This window comes from Jaculus jaculus, chromosome 12 (genome assembly GCF_020740685.1).
Source record: "Jaculus jaculus isolate mJacJac1 chromosome 12, mJacJac1.mat.Y.cur, whole genome shotgun sequence".
In the NCBI taxonomy this organism is placed as follows: Eukaryota; Metazoa; Chordata; class Mammalia; order Rodentia; family Dipodidae; genus Jaculus; species Jaculus jaculus.
The window spans coordinates 84,764,383-84,784,678 of NC_059113.1; the positions used below are offsets into that span (position 1 = coordinate 84,764,383).

Here is a 20,296-nt window from a genome sequence, read left to right on the forward strand (position 1 = left end):
TGATAGGTTCTATATTATGCAAGTATGAAAGTATGACAGCCTACAGCTACTATAAGCTACCATGAATTTGATGTGGATTTCTATATAGAAGACAGTGTCCCAAAGTTACCTTAGCACCTTTTGGCTTTTACATTCTTTTCTGCCCCATTCTTCAACAATATTCCTTGTACGTTGAAGGTCTTGTTGGAGTTGTTTCATTTAGTGCCATGGAATAAACAACCACTTACATTTAGACCTTTTACAAGTTTTGAGTCTCCCCAATATCCACTGTCTTTTGAAAAAAAGAAAAAAAGTTCTGTGGTCATTGGTGAGAGTACCACTAAACTATGGGCATTAACATGAAACTTGATGGGGCAGTTTTATAAGCACAACCTGAAAATTTAGTCAAAGATAGTAGTAGCTTTTTTAGCACCTAGAGGAGCCATCTTCTCAATGACCAGCTTTATTTAAAATACTTATTCATTTACTTGCAAGCAGAAAGGAAGATAAATAGAAATGAGGCAGAGAATGGGTAAGGCAGGACCTCCAGCCTCTTCACAAGAACTCCAGATGCATGTGCTACTTTGTGCACACTCTCCATTCCCCTTTCCTGACCCTCCCTTACCTAGTCTTATCATTGATTTTACCACTCTTTTTTTAGCATGCTATTGGTTTTGAGACATGACTAAGTTTTTCTTACATGGCACTAACCTGGTCATTTCAGGAAGCTTAGTGTTTATCCTCAGTAAAACTTATACACCCCATGCAAATAAATGCTGCTATGGTCTGAATGCTTGAGCCTATCTACTCCCTCCCCTGCCCAAGTCTTAATCTGAAATCCTAACCCTCAATGTGTTAAAAATAGGCCAAAGAGCCTCTGGAAGTTGATTAGGTCATGAATGTGGAGCCCTTATGAACAGTAATGCCATTATGGAAGATGTGTCAGAGAGGGCCTTCAGAAATTTTCTACCACTTAGAGTCCATCTATGTACTTGGATAGTGGCTTTCATCTGAAAATCTGATAAGAATATTTTCCTTAAACTTCCCAGCCTCCAGAATGGTTAGGAGTAAATTCTATTATTTATAGTAAATCAGTGTAGGGTAATTTTTAGAGTAGTGCCCTCAGCCTAAGACAACTATGCATGGAACTTCTTCTAGCATTGAGACTAAAGGCTACCCTGGCAGAGAGCGCTGAGTGTGGGCATAGTGGCACCAGGTTTCTGCTCCATCCTGTCTAGATATTGAGATGGTGAGCCTGGTGATGCTGCTCAACTTTTCTATCATCTCAGGTAGATCTGTGCATCACTTGATTTTTTTAAATCTTAGTTCGGTCATTTTAATAAATTTTTCATAAGGTAAAAGTGATATTTCATTGACTTTTTGCCAGCACCTTTTTCTATGAACTGAGGAATTTTAACCATGATGTAGATTGTACTATTTTGCAAATACTTTTCTCATGTTTTTGCCTTATTTGTACTTCTTGGCTTCCATATTTATTGGCTTCCTAATGATATTAACCAGGACTTACAACCAATTTTCAAAGTCTCAAAATTAATGACGTCTAGAATATACATTACATTGTTGAACTACCAGTTGCTTTTTTGAGTTTCCATCATACTGAAAACTACATCTCAAAGTCATAACCTGTAGATCTCCATTTTACCACTATACTCCATTCTTTTGTGTTCTTCTTTTATACTGCCTCAGTTTACCAATGTTCCTAGTCATAGTGGGCTGCTTTTGGTTATTGGTATTGGACAATGCACACACAGATTTGTATTATTTTTCTCTCTTTATGCAGGCATTCTCATGTTTGTGCATGAACTGAGTGATGTGGACCACTTCCATCCATATTTCAAAGACTTAGAGCCCAGTGTAATAATACTTGAAGACAGGGCTACTACTTAATTAATGAATGTTATATAAAAGGATAGAATGGAAACCCCAATCAACACGATCGTTATTCTTTTAAGAAGACCTAATAGGGCATTTACTCACACTATTGATGTGAGCCCAGAGGAAAGAACAAAGGAGAACTTGAAAGTAATCATCTAAACATGAAGAGCGCCTTCAGTAGAAACATTGGCACCTTGATGTTGGAAATCTGAAAAACAGAACTATGAAAAATAATCTGTGTTCTGTGTTTGTTTATAGAAAAGAAAAATGTACAGAAGTGATGTAAATGCCATCACCTCACTCAGGATGGATTAATAACCTATGAAAATTTATCATTCATCCCTATGAAGACACTCATACACTCTCCTGTATCTACTTCTTTTTTCTTTTCAAGATTTCAGTACATTCCTGTGATGGTGTCTGCTTCATTTCAGCTCCTTCGCTACTGGGCCAAGGGGCAGGGGCTGCTTTAGCTTCTCTGCCTTCTCCTTGTCTGTGGTGACCAGGTGTACAGGTGTCTGCTGCTGCACATGTTGAACTTCATATTGTCCTTCTTCTTGATCTTGACAGACTTAGCATCCTTCCACCTGGCTGTGATCAGGAAGTACTTTATTTTCTCAGCTTCCTGAGGCACAGAGAAGCAGTGCAGACACAGAGGATCAGCACCCAAAGATTACACAGAAAGTAGGGAAAGCCAACGAGAAAGGAAATGCCAGAATCCGCTTGATTTTTCAAGGGTATGTTAACATTTTAGCACTTGCAATTCTACTTTGCTTTATTTATTTGTTTGAAAGGAGGGGGGGGAGAGGTGCACCACTTAGTGCATCTGGCTTTACGTGGGTAATGGGGATCAAACACGGGTCCTTAGGCTTTGCATGCAAGTGCTTTAACTGCTGAGCCATCTCTCTAGCCCTAGCACATGCATTGCTGAATTAAATTTAGTTTTTTTACTTATAGTTTTATTTTCTCCTTTATGCTTTTTGAAATATACATACTACTAGCTCAGCTGGTGGAAATAATTTCTGCATTCATATTTATTGACACATGAACAAAGTATGCTGAAGATATAACTGTCAAATCATACCTCTCAGGGAATTATATAGCTAATATGCATTGAATTACTATGTAGAAGGCAATGTCAAGACACTTCATAACCTCTACTTCTTCCCAAGAACTGTGTTATGTAGACATTGGTTTATAAGGTAAGAAAATTAAGTATCTATCCTAGGAGCACATAGTATCAAATAAATTGTGAGGTTCAAACACGGGGGTTGTCCTTAAATTGTCTAGTCTCATCCATGTCTACATGTTACATTCTTTTGCCAGTAATGAGGAATTATTTGAATACATAATTATCAATTCACTGACATACTGCTTAGAAGTGAATTTTTCTCACATTTGTGTTTTAATTAGTTTTACTATTATTTTAATGAAATTCATTTTGTGAGAGTAGTACATGTGATCAAATTTAAACTAGAAAGTAGAACCACAAAACTAATAAAGACACCAGTGGTTTCCAGACCACTAACTTCCAGTCTTTAATCTCATTTCTCTGCATTTTAAACTGTATAATTATAATTCTTTGTATTTATAAAATATTTATCTATATTGTTATTTAAGTGACATAATTTCTGCAAAATGTGTATGATATTTTCTTATAGAATGTGAGACTTGTACATTTAATATCAATAGCTTTCTACATTGTTCTCACTCTTCACTCATACAATAGATTCATCATAGTGTTTATTTAAATAAATATGAACATTGAGTATAAACTTCATTTTCAAAATTCTTGGCATCTATCTAGTCATGCAGGCTGGGTTGTTGCCAATTACAAAGTAGATTTCCATTCTGTTGACATGATTTAAATACAGACGGTTTCCCATAAGTGAATTTGGTACAGCAGAATCCATAATCTATCCTGATAGCAAGTAGTCAATCTTTGGCCCAAAATGTAAGGGATAAATTCCGTGTGTGTGTGTGTGTGTGTGAGCATGCGCACGCATGCACGTGCACATGTGCATATGTGTGGAAGCCTGAACATGTACATCAATGGCTTCAGAGTGTATATTCTGCAATGTGACCACTCCTTTTACTGACTTTTGCTTATCCTTTCACATGTGTCAATCTCTTCTGTATCCTACATGCATCACTAATCTATTTGCTGTATAATACACAAATTTGCATTGGATTCTATTCTTGTTAAGAACTGCTCTTTCTTATTACTGCATTGGATAGTAATTACTGCAGGACAAATGTGTTCAAGTTGTAGCATGTTATGACATAAAAGTTTGAGTCATTCAGAAATAATGTTTCTGGTTAATTTTGGTTCAGGGTTTTTCATGATATTGTGGTCTAGTTGTTACTTAGTGCTATACAGACTGTAACTGGGGCTGAAGGACTGCCTTCCATAATGGCTGACTCACAGGGGTATTGATGGGAAAACTCAGAAACACAATTGGTGCTGCCAAGAACCTTCAGTTCCTTAAAATTTCATCTCTCCTTTGACTGCTTCAGTATCTCTGTCACACAGAATTTGGATTTCTTCACTTGCCATGGATATTTAACATAATTATTAAGTGCTTTGGGCAGATAAAAAACATAAATGCCTCCTATTCAACATTAAATTGAACACTAGATAAAACATCCTTAGTTATTTAATTTCTGTCTTTTTCCTTTTTTATTCTTTATTTGGAGATCACTGTAGCCAAAGCTGACCTAGAGCTCACTCTGTAGTCCCTTGCTTTCCTCCTACTCATAGCAATCCTCCTACCTCTTCCTCCCGAGTGCCTGATTAAAGGATATTTATTTTCTTACTCTAATTATTATAGTGGGTGTGTTCATATCTAGCAGTGTTAATTTTTACTTGATGCTTTTCATTTCAAATAAATCACAGTCATCTTCTATTTTCCAGAAAAAATTCTAAATATCTATTTATTTGGAGAAATTGTTATGCTCAAGATATTAAATTTGGCCACCTAGAAATGTCATCTGTCTGTGGGTCTTTTAACAAATGCATGATTGTATGGTCTGAGAATATGTGTGTATATACATGCATATGTTTGTATGAATTTTTGGACACATATGTGTGGGTTCACATATATGTGTGTATATATGTGGGTAGAGGCCAAATGCTGATGTTTGGTGTCCTCCTCAATCACTCTTCACTATACTTACTAAGACAGTATTTGTCACTCGAAACTAACGTGGCTCACCAATTTGGCTAATCCAGGTAGCCAGTTAACCCCCAAAAGATTCTGTCCCTGCCTCCTGTGCACTCAAATTTCAGGTGAGGAGTAAAGCTCTTTGGCATTTACATGGGTGGTTTGAATCCTAACTCTAGTCCTTGCTTGCAATGAAAGTTCTTCATCCACTGAGCCACCTCCTCATCTTTGTACTTCTGGTTGTCATCAAATTTCCATACTGAATTCCATTATTTTTATAAATAGTTAACATTAAATATAAAATGTAGAGCTAGGAGTGAAGCTCAGTGCAGTTGTAGCAACCTTGCCTAGCACACATGATGACTTGGTTTTATTCCAAATACCTATAAACAAAATTAGCACCTGAGCAATATTGTGAAGTTGAAATGTGAAATGATATAATGTACAAAACATTCATTTTCTTCTTCTATTCCTTTACTGGTCCATGGGAGGACGTACAGAATACATCTTCCCAGAAGCATAGGAGAATTTAACAGAGGTTCTCCACCTCCAGTTCTATACTCACTATATTTACGTATTTCAAACAGTAGAGATGAAGCCAAGTGGGGATGTATTAGTAGACTGACTAGTGTGGGAGCAGTTGGAGACCTTGACTTTCATTACCCTGGTTGATATATCACCAGCATTGCTTGAGAATCTCTGAGGAGTTTCTCAAAAATACCCATTCTGAGATTCTGCTGAGGCCCTTCTCACTACAGGCACAGATAACAACTGTGGGGTCATGAATGCAGTATTCACTTACTGTGTAGAAGGCAATACTTCACATACCTTCCAACCCTGTGGATGCATTCTTTTCTCCTCCTATTCAATGTTCCCTGAGGCTTGGTGGGTGTGGTAGACATCTCCTTTAGTGCTGAGCCTTACGCAGCCTCTGATTTTCTAGTTTAATATGTCTTTAGTCACCTCAGTGTCTACCACGTCTCCTTTGAGAAGGTTCTCAGGCTAATAATGAGAGCACCACTCATATTTAATCCTCAATCCCTCTGTTATGTTTTCTGGGTTCTGGTTCATGTGACAGGACTGATTCCTCCAGCACTGGGCTCTAGGCTTTCTCTCCTTGTCGTTTTGAGGAGGATTTCTGGTGTTTGCGACCATCTGCAAAAAGCTTGTTCAAGGACAGCTGAGAAAAACAAAATTGAGGGCATCAGGCCCTCTGTGTTCTCACTCTCTGGAAGGAGAACAAACCCTGTGGGCACTACCTAATTTACCTTAGCAGTTTTGGCTTAACGTTTGTATTCATGAAAGGTCTATGTTAATGGTGGAAATTGTCATACACTATACCTACCCATAACTACATTATATCACATAATATTACAAATTTTATTGTATTTCCTTTTGCATTTTGATACAGGGTATTGCAATGTAGCCCAAACTGGCCTAAAACTTATGACCATCCTACCTCAGCTTCATGACTACTCAAATTGCACAAGTGTACCACCATATATGGCTTACACTTTTTTATCATCTAATGTTTATTATTGTACATTGATATTTGGGTATAACATATAGCAACTTCAAAATATCTCATAAAAGGAAAAACATTTTTGAAATAGTAATGGCATCTATTATGTGGTATGAAATGACCCAGCATTTCCCATACAAACTTCATTAAGTATCAGCGAAGACAAGTGAGATTGACATTTCTACATCACTGGAGATTAAGATTTATATGTTCAAGGCTGGAGAGATAGCTTAGTAGTTAAGGCAATTACCTGTGAAATTTAAGGACCCAGGTTCAATCCCTCAATAACCAAGTAAGCCAGGTGAACAAAGTAGCATATGTGTTTGGAGTTTGTTTGCAGTGGCTAGAAGCCCTGGTATGCCCATTCTCTCTGTATTTCTCTCTCTCCAATAAATTAATAAATAAATTTATATTTTCATATAAAAGTAAAATATAATGAATTGCATTTTATTATGGGAAACTAAAATTCTTTTTTCTAGTAATCAGATTTACACAGTCAATATTTCATCAAAAAAAAGCTTACCAATATAATGGAAGTAGAAATAGAAAGTAGTATAATGTGGGCTGGAGAGATGGCTTAGCAATTAGCTGCTTGCCTGCAAAGCCAAAGGACCTCAGTTTGATTCCCCAGGACCCATGTAAGCTCGATGCACAAGGTGGCATATACATCTGGAGTTTGTTTGCAATGGATGGAGGCCTGGTGTGCCCTCTCTCTCTCCCTCTCTCTCTCTTTCTCTGTCTTACTCTTTCCATCTCTGAAATAAATAAATAAAAGTTAAAAAAATAAATGAAAAATAAAGTGATATAATGTAACTAAGACAAAAGTCTTGATGTGAAGATAAATATACAAAAAAAGTAATTCATATAAGTTTTAGTGGTCATATATTTTTTAGTTAAACTGATAAGTGATTTCAAAACTAATGGAAGTATCTTTTGAAGAATAAAAAAAGCTAGGTGACTGGGAAGTGTGTGGACCAGAGTTTGGATCTTATTCACTCACATGAATGCTAGACATGCATGGTCACTGAAGACACCTAGTGTTGACTTCTGTCCTGCACATATGTGTATACACATGTGAACATACACACATTCACACAGCACACCCTCATACAAACCTGAAAAACATCAAGCTCCAATTTTGATATGAAGCATTCATTAAAGAAATTTTAGTTTGTTTTACAAGAAGTAGTTTGCAAGGAAGTTGTAATATGGCTGATATTGATGACCCACATTACAGAATTGACAAAAAGTGCAGGGAGAGAAGCAAGAAGTCAAGCTTTAACAAAGCTCCTAACATACATGAATATGATTCTAACTTGTCTCCCAGATTTCTTGTTTCAGAAAATAAAACAAGATACTAAGATTTTAGGTGCTGGGATTTCTTCCCAATACGATTTCTGATGGACATGAAGAGAGATGACTAAGGAGGTCTGGATGAAGAGCTTGTAGGTAACTAAGTGTGGACACCAAACAATGTTCATCATGTAGGGATTTCTTTTTTTTAATATTTTTTTTAAATTTTTTTAACTTATTTGAGAGCGACAGACACAGAGAGAAAGACAAATAGAGGGAAAGAGAGAGAATGGGCGTGCCAGGGCTTCCAGCCTCTGCAAACGAACTCCAGACGCGTGCGCCCCCTTGTGCATCTGGCTAACGTGGGACCTGGGGAACCGAGCCTCGAACCAGGGTCCTTAGGCTTCACAGGCAAGCGCTTAACCGCTAAGCCATCTCTCCAGCCCAATGTAGGGATTTCTTGATAGCCTGCATGTTGCTGTGATGTGAGAGCAAACTGGCTTTGCTCTTTAAGTGATTCTCATTGTTAGCTTGGCATGGCTTTACTCATTGGCACTCTCTGTAATTTGCCCTAACTTCAGTGCCAAGACTGGTAGAATGTACTTGGCAATAACAGGATCTTGGTAACAAATTGTCAAATGATTCTGTTCCATCTTCTTTTTAAACAAACTATTTTTGGAATAGAAATTTGTTCCAACTTATTGACTAGAAATGAGGTTCTGACAAGTATTTTTCAAAAGTATCCGTTATTTAAATTTAGCCGTTCATCTGTGTTTCTCATCATCCAGAACATTTCATGGACCTCAATCCTATCCTGTCCTAACTACTATTCAATCTAATGAATGGCTGGCCTTTTCCAAGGTAATGCAACTTCCCTGAAAACCACTCTTTTGCAAGCTTCTCTACAGTGCTCAGTTTCAACACTGGGTTCTCCGGAAACAGATACACACATGGAAAGTGATGGGGAAAGCTTATTGGTCACACCACTTGGTAGATGAGTCCTTCAGGAAGACTGTGGAGGGGAACCACAAAGTAACAGGAAACTAGACTTCAGCTGATGCTGTATGGAGTTCTGCAAATGGGTTGGATTGTTTGTATTCGAAAGTTAGACAAAAGACCAGACCTTTGTATTTGTGTTTGGACTAAACTTTTGATCACTTCTGCAAATGTGAATCGTCAAGCTTTTGCTTAAGTATATAGAGATTTAGGCAATTGGTACAACAGATATATCAAGTTTTGAAAAATTAGCCATCAAGGTTCATATGTTGTGATGATTAATCGCTGGTCATCAACTTTTTAGGATTTTGAAATACCAAGGAACCTAAACTCTGGTTATGCTTGTGAGGGATTTTCTAGGCTAGTTTTGTTGAGGTGGAGGTCTCACCCTAAGTGTACATGTCACTATATCTTGGGCTCAGTCCTAGACTGTACCAAAGGAGAAAAGCAGCTGAGCCTTTAGCATTCATCTAGCATTCTACTTCCTTCCTGCAGATGCAGTGTTGTGTTTCTGGCCATCTGTCATGCTTTCCTCAGTGTGGTTGATTGATGTTCAAAACTGTAAGCCATGGGGAATACCTACAAACGCACCGAGGAGGGTCCCCAGCGGACTTGGGGCAGGGATGTGGGAAAAGAGGGTACCGACACATGATGTATCCATACAAAATATGTCGTTGGTGATGATCATCATGATGATGATAACAATTAATAATAATAAACTATCAGCTGAAAATGATCCCTTTCCTTGCACAAGCTGTTTTAATTCAGTTACTTCAGCAACAAGAAAATAGGGAGCAAGGGGATGGTGACTAGACTTCAAAAGTGAAAGGCTAAAGAATTTGCCAATCTACCACTCATGTATTCTCTCTCTCTGTTTTTCCCCCATGTCTCCTTTCAAGTGCCATTCCTTCCAGGAATGCATATTACTACATTCTCGATATCTAGTTAAAATTATCTGGTACAATTATATCTTTACCTTAATCTCTGCCATCTGTGAATTAATTTTTCAATGATTTACTCTTTCAATTTATCCTGTATATTTTGATATAAAGCTGAAAACAAAAGTGGTGAGATCTAAATGTATATTAAAAATAAAAGTTTTAAAAATATATTTTAATTTATTATTAGAGAGAGGAGTCAGACAGAAAAAGAGGGGGAGAGAGAGAGAATGGGAGAGGGAGAGAGAGAATAGGCATACCAGGGCAAGCACATTTAACAATCACCTCTCCAGTCCTAAGTAATAGAATTTTGCATAATTTTGAACACAAAACACTCCATCACAGTCAAAATATAAATTATACTAAAAAATAAAAGCTTGCACAAGATGTATCAAAACTGGACACTCGAGAAAAACTTATACAAGCAGTGTGTGTAAACACCAATCATAATCCTTGGAACAATACTTTTTTGTGCAATGTCTTTCCTAAGTAACCTAAAACCATTTAACTAGTTTTGATTGCAATACTTGTTTAACAGGTAATAACTAGCTATTTGTTTTTTTTTTAATATTTTATTTTTATGTATGCATTTGCTTATTGAGAAACTGAATGGACACACCACAACCTCTAGCCACTGCAAACAAACTCCAGATACATGCACCACCTTGTGTATCTGCCTTAATGTGAATACTGGGGAATGAAACCTGAGCCATTAGGCTTTGCAGGCAAGCATCTTAACAGCCAAGCGATCTCTCCAACCCTCTTGTTATTTTTATTTCATAATAATTAATGTTTAATATTTTAAGATAAAATAGATGACAGACAATAGATACATAGAAAATAGAACATTAAATATAATAAAATATCAGAATCTGAACTACATTCTTTTAGACAGTTTAAGGTTAAAATATTTCCTTTCCTTATTTAGGGAGAACACAATAAGCCTTGACCTTTAAGGGTTGTGTGAATTGTAAATTTTGCTTAAGTGTACTTTTCACTGCTAGTTAAGTTGACATTTTTATTGAGAATTTATAATGATATTTATCCATTCCACTTACTGAATATTCTGAAATTATTATGTTTTTAAGGTTCCAATTCTATTTATGTTGGAATTACATTGGCTTCAAATTTGCTGTGGTGCTATAGGTGCTGCTTTTGTTCTAGTAATTTTCTGCTCTTAATGTTATAACTTGCTAGTTAAGTAATGTCCAGCTGTATTATTTCCATGATGTCATTCCATCCTCCTACCTCTACAGCCTTAGGTGCTTGATGTTATTCTTCAAAAGGATGGAACTTTGAGTATCTTATTATGTGATGAAATGGTACTGACGAGACACTCATCAAATCTTTCCTCAACTACATCCATCAGTTGAATTCCAGTAATAGCCATGCTAGTTGATGTTTCTATTATTTCTAGTAAGCCGATATAGCAAAAAAGTACTGTAAAGCGTATTGTTACAAATTGCATGTTCTCAAGGGAATAATTCAGTACTTGGTAGTTGATTGTTTCTTCTTCTGGCCTTTTTTCCAGGGTTTCTATGCAAACCACCATGCATGTGGCAAAGGCTGTATCTCTTTATTAGATCCATCACTATTGTCCCAATGACCCTTCCAAAAAAAATAAATAAATAAAAGCCTCTAGTTCCTTTAAGATTGTACTTAGGCTTAAATTTCTCTGGATTCTTCTACAAAAGAGGTCAATATATTTCAGAAGAACTAGGAGCTATCCTGTGCCAATTCATTTCTGCCTGTGGCAAAATTCTCCGTGGCAGGCATCAGGGGGTGATGACAGGGCAAGAACAGGCTTATTTCTAGGCAGCACCTCTGTCAGAAGCTGAGGATTTTGTGTGTGAGCAGGCATGGCCTAGCCTCTTTTCAGGTCACTTCTTCTGACCTGGCTCCATCATGACACAAGCAAGACAAAGGATTACAAGGAATTCCTAGAACATGCGCAATAGTCTAACCTCAAAGTAGACTTTGTATGCTGTGTGAGGAATTATGTCAAAGGGTAGACAGAAGCATTTTATCTAGGAATGGGGAAGAAAGAGCTCCTTATTCTTAACTTATATCTGCCTGTAATGAATAGCTTGTTTTGCCTAAAAGGAGAGTGGGGATGCAACAAATGGGGTTCAATTGCTATAGACCTTTCTCTTACAGATATTTATAGTTTTTCTTACTGATATTGCAGAGTTCCATGAACACATCTCACTTTATGCAGTTTAATATTATTCCCACATGTTTTTAACTAGCAGCTTAAAAGGAAAAATAAATCCCACCAGTTTATAAAGAAGCAAACAGAAAAGGTCTTATAGGTATGATTGAAAAATTATTTTTGTGATGTTGTAATGTAGATCATTTTCCTTTCCCAATTTTAAAACATTTGGATTTCCAGTGGCCTGTCAGAAAAAGGTTTCACTGTGGACATCCAGCCTTAAGGTATGTTTGTGGGAGGATCTGGAATTCAAGACTTACCATTATATTTTAGTCGGTGAGGATTTTGATAAGAAGTCTGCTGTCATTCTTCTGTTCCTTCACCTGTAATTCATGGTTACAATTCCTATTTCAAAGATGGTCCACAAAAAAAAGTTCTCATTAATTTTGCTATATATCTTTCTGGACAAACACACACACACACACACACACACACACACATAAAATGCTGCTTGAGTTTTAACTTCTTGTACCTTTCAGTATATGGCTTTCATCAATTTTGAAAAAGAAGAAATTATTTTGTTTTTGCCTGCTTCTTGCAACTTCTAGGTGATTAGCTGTACAAATATTATGTTTACTGCAAATATACCAAAGACATATAGTATTATGTCCATGTTGTCTGTATGTTTTTTCTCTTTTTTCTATCTAGATGATTATTCTTCCTCAAATCTGGCATGTTATTCATGTCATTTTGCAATGGACTTAAATTTTTACAATTTTGATCCCTTTGCATACTTCTCTACATTCTCAATTTTCAGTTTTCTATATAGCAGTAATTAGGAGTGATAAAAATCACCATAGAAATTTTAATTGTTCTAATGCTAATTCTGTAGTCTTGATCATTTTTTTTCCTGTTACTTTGGACTTACTCCCACCTATTGTTCATATTACTTGTCTTTTCCCCATATTTTCCTTTTTTATGGTATTTTACAATTTTGTGCTCCCTTTACATGCAAAAGACTATTCTACCTTAATGTGTTCCGGCTTGCTTGTCCAATAAGTGCTAAATTCCTTAAATCATTTCTTATATTCAGATTTGGTTTTATTTATTTCTTTGTTTGTAGGATGACATAGTCAGTGCCACACTGCTGGAAAGAACCTCCAAACTGGATATACTTTAGGGAAGCAAGGGACTTACTGAAACCTATAGATCCAGGTGAAGTTCCATAATGTTGTTAAAAAGAAAATCCACCATGAAAAGCAAGAGCAGAAACCCCAGCCAAACAGCAGGGATCCCTTGCAGGACTGCTGTCTGCATACCTGAGGCTGGAATTCCAGATCCTCCCACAAACATACCTTAAGGCTGGATGTCCACAGTGAAACCTTTTCCTGCCAGGCAACTGGAAATCCAAACTACAGCCTTGAATAAAACTCCTGAATCTATGGGGGAACATCATTCAAACTACCCCATAGGTCATAACTATTTTACTTGTCTTCCATTAACATTATATAGTGTTTATTCTAGGCCTTGCTTTTATTTCTCAAGGCTTCTGAGAACAATAGTTCCAGCTGGGTGTACAAGCTACTTATCATACTAGGCTACAGCTTTAGTACCTTTTAGCACTTTACCATCCTGATTTTTCTCAATTCTTAGCTTCTCTACAGCATGGACTTTGCATTCTTCATGACCAAACATAGTACCCATTTTTAGAGACATACTCTTATGTTAATGCACCTTCAAAATACCCCTTTTTTATCCTCAGCTAAAATTTTAATTTCCAAGCTGAGCACGCACAAAGGCATTTCCATCTACCAATTTAATCTTGTACATATGTGGTCCATGTCTTTAAGTTAAGTAAGGGAAAACTGTATCTGCAATCTTTATTTAAAATTATTAAACGAAGCATGCTCAAAAATGTATTCATGGGCTGCAGTGGTGGCTTAGTGATTAAAGCAATTGCCTGTAAAGGGACCCAGGTTTGATTTTCCAGTACCCAAACAAGGCAGATTCACAAGGCGGTGCATGCATCTGGAGTTTGATCATTTGCAGTGGCTTCAGCCCCTGGACTCATTCTCTTTCTCTCTCTTGCAGATAAATAAATCAATAAGCATTTATTTAAAAATGTATTCTTCATGACTGGAGAGATTGTTTAGTGGTTAGGGCATTTGCCTGTAAAACCAAAGGACCCAGATTTGATTCCCCAGTACCCAAATAAGCCAGGTTTACAAAGGGGTGCGTGTGTCTGGAGTTGGTTTATGGGGCTGAAGGCCCTGGTGCACCTACACACACCTACACATGCACACACACTCTCTCTCTCCCTGTTTGTCAATCTAATGAATAAAATAATATAAAATCTAAAAAATGCATTAATCAATTGAGCATATAAGGGATTACTGAATAGATATTTATTAAAACATCATAAATGTTATATAATCCTGCCTTTGAAACTATCTACATTACAAGCACACCCACAGGTTATAGTTAAGTAACAAAGCCATATATATATATACATACATACATACATACATGGCTTACTTTGTCTCTCATTGACTGTCCCGTCCCGCGGGACCTAGTTATTCATGGGGGCGAGGAGGACCCTAACCTGAAATAAGATGGGCGAGAGAGAGGAAGAGACTCAAGCAAATGTACACTTGTCAAGAGTCAAATTTTATTGAGCCACAGCAGCCTTTTTAAGGGTTAGGGTTAGGGATAGGGTTTTGGATGGGGGGGGGGGCTGGAGGAGGCAGGTGGTGGAAAGTTACAGAATCTTCTTGGCCTTTGGCCTAGGACAGTTTGCGGTTATTCCAAAAATTCACGGTACAGTTCTCACATCTCTGCAGTTGCCAGGCAGGGTGTTAATTAGTTAGGTGTGGCGGAGTGGGGGGATGGAATCAGTTAGGTGTGGCAGGGTGGGGGGATGAGGAAAGGTCAGAAGTTGCTCAGGGCAGAAGTTGCTCAGGACAGAGGTTATCTCAGGGCAAAGGTCTGTTCAGGGCTTATCTCCTCATCTCCAACAATTGACTTTTTATTGCTCTTATTTTTTATTATTATGACAAATGTAAGCCATTTTGAATAAGACATCCTTTATATCAGCCATGATTTTACTTATTTAAATGACATAATGGCAAAAAGTATGACTTTTCCTTTCATCTATGAACTCGCAGTACATTGGGGTAATTCAGAAACAGACACATGTCTCTATAAAAACGAAGGCATCTGTTATGTTGGTGTGATTGAAACAGAAGATAGTCACGAGGAACATACTTTAAAGTATGATATAAAATATACATTAAAAACCATTGTTTCTTTATTTGTTCAGGTCTATAATGTCTAATTATAATATTATTATGGAAAAAACCTCATTGACCTAAGGTTAGAGTTCCCAAACTAAAAAAGACTGCTTTTCTTATATGAGGGAATCTCATGGTCTTCATGCTAAAGGATGTAGTTGAGACTTTCAGACAGTGTCCATGTGCTCTGTGCATAATCACTGTAAAGTAGAGTCCTGTCATTGAGGCATGACACGTATGGACCACTGGATCAGCATAAAACTGAAAGAAGCTGTCTGTGGAAATTCATGCTCGGTTTAGAAGCATTGGAGACAGATTGTGATGTCGGAAATCAGATCATGATGTGTCACCTATTATTGTGCCAACAGAGCTACAGGTGGCTTATTGGCTTGACTTCCTGATCATATGGCTGGCTTATTCAGACCTTTCTTCTAAAATGTTTAAATTTAAACTATACCATATGATCATTCACATAGTAAACACCAGTACAAAAATCATATGCTTCTATAGTGCAAACACATGCATTGTGAATTATTTTTTCCAACTTAAGATTAAAAAAAAAGAATTTTGATAGAACTAACATATGTGTTTCCTTTTTTTTTTTTATTTTCCTTATTTTTTTTCTATCTCCCTGGACAGCAGTGAATGATAAATTACATAGTAGCATTGATGTATCAAGATCTATTTCAAGGCAGCATGAGTAATTTTTTAGAGAGTTTGATAACTTCATTTTCTATTTTCCTATAAAGTGTGTGTGTGTGTGTGTGTGTGTGTGTTTGTGGTTATACACAGACCACAGCACAATTATGATGGTCAGAGGATAACATCAAGAAAATGGTGGATAGTTGTGAGTTTGAGGTCACTCTGAGACTACACAGTGAATTCTAGGTCAGACTGGGCTAGAGCAAAACCATAACTTAATTAAAAAAAAAAAAAAGGTACTCCTTTTTCCTTTACTTTGTTTGAGACAAACTGTCTCTTGCCATTTTTGCAGCTGGGAAGACAAGACTAGCTGGCTCCTTAAGCCTTGAGATGCTCTGGTATATAAGTTACTTTTTCATTATTGAAATAAAATATCCAACCTGAAGTGGCTTATCAAATGAAATGATTTGTTTTAGCCTTACAATCTGAGGGGAAGTCCATCATTGTGGGCAAAGCATGAGAGGAACAGAGAACCATTGTCACATTGTTACATTATCAGAGAGGAAGCGGAAAGAAAAAAAAGAGTGCCAAGTTGTACATATCAAACCCCACTGCCAGTGATCAGCATCCTCCAATAGGATTCCAACCCTTATAAGTGCCATAACTCTCCTCAACAGAGCCACAAATTTGGAGTTATTTGTTCAAATACATGAGTCTATGATTGATGGGGATATTTTATATTCAAACATTTACATATATACGCCAATTCCATGAGAATCCCACTTCATATTTATATAGATGCTTTGGGATTACGAATGAATGTATCACTTTGTGTCTGGTTTAATGTGTGCGCAGTCTTTCAGGCAAACTCTTTTCACCACGAAGATATCTCCCAATATCTCTCTGTACTATTTTCTGAAGGAGATAAACAAACCTACATATCAACATGAAATTTTCCATTGTTAATCCATTCTTTTCATAAATACATGTTAAGTAGAAGCTTTGTATGGATACATCATGCGTTGATACCATCATTTCCTTCCTCCCTACCCCCATTTCAGTCCCTCTTCAGTGAGATGGCTGACGTTTACCATGAGGTTGTGGGTCATGAGCAGTGAGAGCAACAGTCAGTCAGTGTGTGTGTGTGTGTGTGTGTGTGTGTGTGTGTGTGTGTAGTTAAATGTCTCTGAATATTCCCTTCCACCTTGTGGCTATTAGAATCTTTCAGGTCCCTCTTCCACAAAATTCCCTGAACTTTGATGGGTGTGTTTTAAGTCAACTTTAGTGCTGATCTCTCAGCAGTTATTAGATTTCTGCTTTGGGACATTTTGAGTGTCCTCACTGCCTGTCTCCATCACCCAGGCACAGGTTGTTAGGCTCGCCAGGAAAGCAGCACTCTTGCTCACTTCTCCAATTCCTCTTTGGTTTCACGTGGGCCCTAGCCAGTGTGTGAGGGAAGGTGTATCTCCTGACAGAGAGACAGTTATCTTTTCTTGTTTTCTTAATAGATGTTGGTTGACCTCCTTTCTCGCTGCCTTCTGAAAAAGAAAAATAAATTCTCCAATGAAGAGCGAGGTCAGCATAGGTTAAAGGGAAAAGTATTTTTAACTTGGAGAGATTCTGATGTGTGTAGCCTCTCACTCCTGTCAGGATAGCTGCTTTAATTTGCATTTTCCTAATGCTTTAGAGTGCTGAACATTACTTTTTATCTTTCTTAACACTATTAAAAATATGTTATGTTGATAAACACTAGTTATTTGTGGTTTAAATAATGATTATGTAATGTTTTACTGTCATTTTATTTTTGTAAAAATAAAAATTGTTCATTTGATATTTGGTAACATAGTTTTAAAACATGTTCATTTTTAGAGTGATTAATTTGTTCAGAGGTAGACTATGTGAATAGAATAAATGAGTACATGTGGGTAAAGTGAATTACATTAGTTGATTCCCATAATGTGTTTTAAGACTTCAAAAATTATTCTTTCATTTATTCCAGTCCAGGCTAGCTCCAAAGCCATGGATATAGTGTCCATAGCTTTTTCTTTTAATGGTATTCAGGGTAATAAATCCTGCTTATATTGGAATACTGGATAAATATTGTTTGGATAAATATACTTTAAAAATCTTGAATCTACTAACATCACCCATCATGGACTTTTCAGGTAGGTGTTATTGATGATAGTCACAAAACTACAAAGTGCTATGGAGCTTGGTTAGATATTAATATATACCATTCCACTGGTGAGACTCTAACTGAAGAAATGTGTATAAAAATCATCCAAGTTCAACATCTCAGGCTTGTTAGTGCATTAATAAATGTGTCAAGGTAAAGAGTATTTCCTATGGTTAAAAATAAGCCCAGAATTTTATTTTCCTATGTAAATTAAGATTGTCTAGGATTTGGACATCATTATTCAGGAGCTGATATCCTGAACTTAATTATATAATTATAAAAGAGAATACGAAGAACAAAAAGAATAATGACTAGAGGTATGGAAAAAAAAAAAAAAACTACCTCCAGTATCTGACAGCATACTGTGGTATTAATATTCACATTACTTTACTTGAAAGACTGTAAATTTCAAATAAAGATGTAGGGATCTATGATAACATGCATTTATAATATATTGTATGATTTTCAGATAATTTAGGAATTAACCAACCTCTGTGCTAACCAGAGATTGCTAATCAGGCCTTAATGGCCTTCAAAGCAATGTATAGACCTTCCTAAAAAGACCTAAATCAAAATCCACTATATTGAGCTTATTTTATTTACCAAGTCTATTTAGGCACTGGAGATAAAGAAGGAAACAAGACTGGTGACTTTTGGGGAATTATACTCTAAGGATATAATTACAGGAAAATTGTCAGTAAACATTAATTAATTAAGGAGTTTTGTAGATAATGATCATTACTGTGAAGGAGCATAATATGGAGAAGATGAGGAGGAAGTAGAGCAATGAGGATGGTCGTTGGATTTTTTAAAATTTGTCTTATTTTGTATCTTTCATTGACATTTATGTTTTAATTTTTGTTTGTGTGTGTGCATTTATGTGGGTAATGTTATGTGATATGTGTGTTGGGGGGAGTGTTTGGGCCCTTGAGGTTCCCCATATGTTTGCTTGCCTGTGGTGAGGTTCCTTAACCTCTGGTGGTCCAAGTGGAATGAAGAGTTTCTGCTCCACCATTTTTTGGCCTGGTCTTGAGTTTTTAAGTTATTACTATTTTTTAAGTTAAAACTCTGTATGTATACTTCAAATGTTGGTTCCATCATTCCCCTCCTCTCTGCCCCCACTCCACTAAAGGACCCCAGAAATTGCTGCCATTCACCATGGAGTTGTGAGTTGTTGTGAGAGCAACAAAGTGCTCTTGTTTTGAGCCAGTTTCCTTTTGCTGATTTCCAGAGCTTGAAAGGCAGCAACGAAGATGAAGATGCTCAGGTTTCTACTTCCCTGTTTTCTGTGGGATCCAGAGATTTGGATTCTGACAGTCTGAGGTTGACACATGTCTTCATGCTTGTACAGGAAGCACACGAAATGCTAAACAATCTCTCCAGCCCTTTGGCAATTTTCATGCATATATAAAGTGTACTTTAACCATAATCCCCTTTCCATTACTTTCTCTTCACTCCTTTTCCTGATCTCTTTCCACGGAACTCATTCCCAAATGTCATGTCTTTCTTGTCTGTGAGAATGGCCCACTGGTTTTAATTATGTTTCTCTGAGCATGGATGGACGATAATTTAACAGAGCATGCCAATTTACCAGCGGCATGCCACCGTAGACAATGTGTCCCTCTCCCTCTACCATTGTTAACTGCTAATAGCTTTAGGGTCCCTTACATTGTTCATGACTTAATGTTGAGAGACCAATTCTCTGTGAATCATGTGCAGGTTATGACAGTCACTGTGACGTCATGGATGGGCTGCTCATGTCATATCTGAAAGGCAGCATTCCACAGCACTCCACAACATCCACTGGTTTTTATAGTCTTCTCTCTCCTCTTCCACATTGTTTTCTGAATCTCTGCAGTTTGGTGAGTTTTGAGCTCCTCAGTACACAAATGGTTGTAATTTTATTGATCATGGACAGGGAGCTTAGAACTGTCACTGCACAGGATGACATATGTCCAAAACCTAAGGAAGACCGAGAAAGAAATTCTTACAAATATTTGAGGCCAGAAGGATGGTGAATGCAAAAGTCTGTGATAGGGATGGGACACGCTATGCAGACTCTGGGAGCAGCACTGTTCCTCTGTGGTGGGAGAGAAATGAGAAAGCAGTGGAGGCGGTCAGAGGAATGTGTGTCTGCGGAGGGCCACTTCTGGTGCCCCAGAAGCTTCACGTTTCCTGTAAGATTCCAAAGAAGTTGTCCCAAGTTCACTCGTCATTACGGGAAATGATTAAATCAGTCCTTGGCTGG

The 20,296-nt window shown here is 37.1% G+C and overlaps 1 pseudogene; it reads right to left on the reverse strand.

The window, feature by feature from the left end:
* Nucleotides 1-2,300: 2,300 nt before the first annotated feature.
* On the reverse strand, nt 2,301-2,527 carry LOC123453612 (annotated as a pseudogene).
* Nucleotides 2,528-20,296: the final 17,769 nt, after the last annotated feature.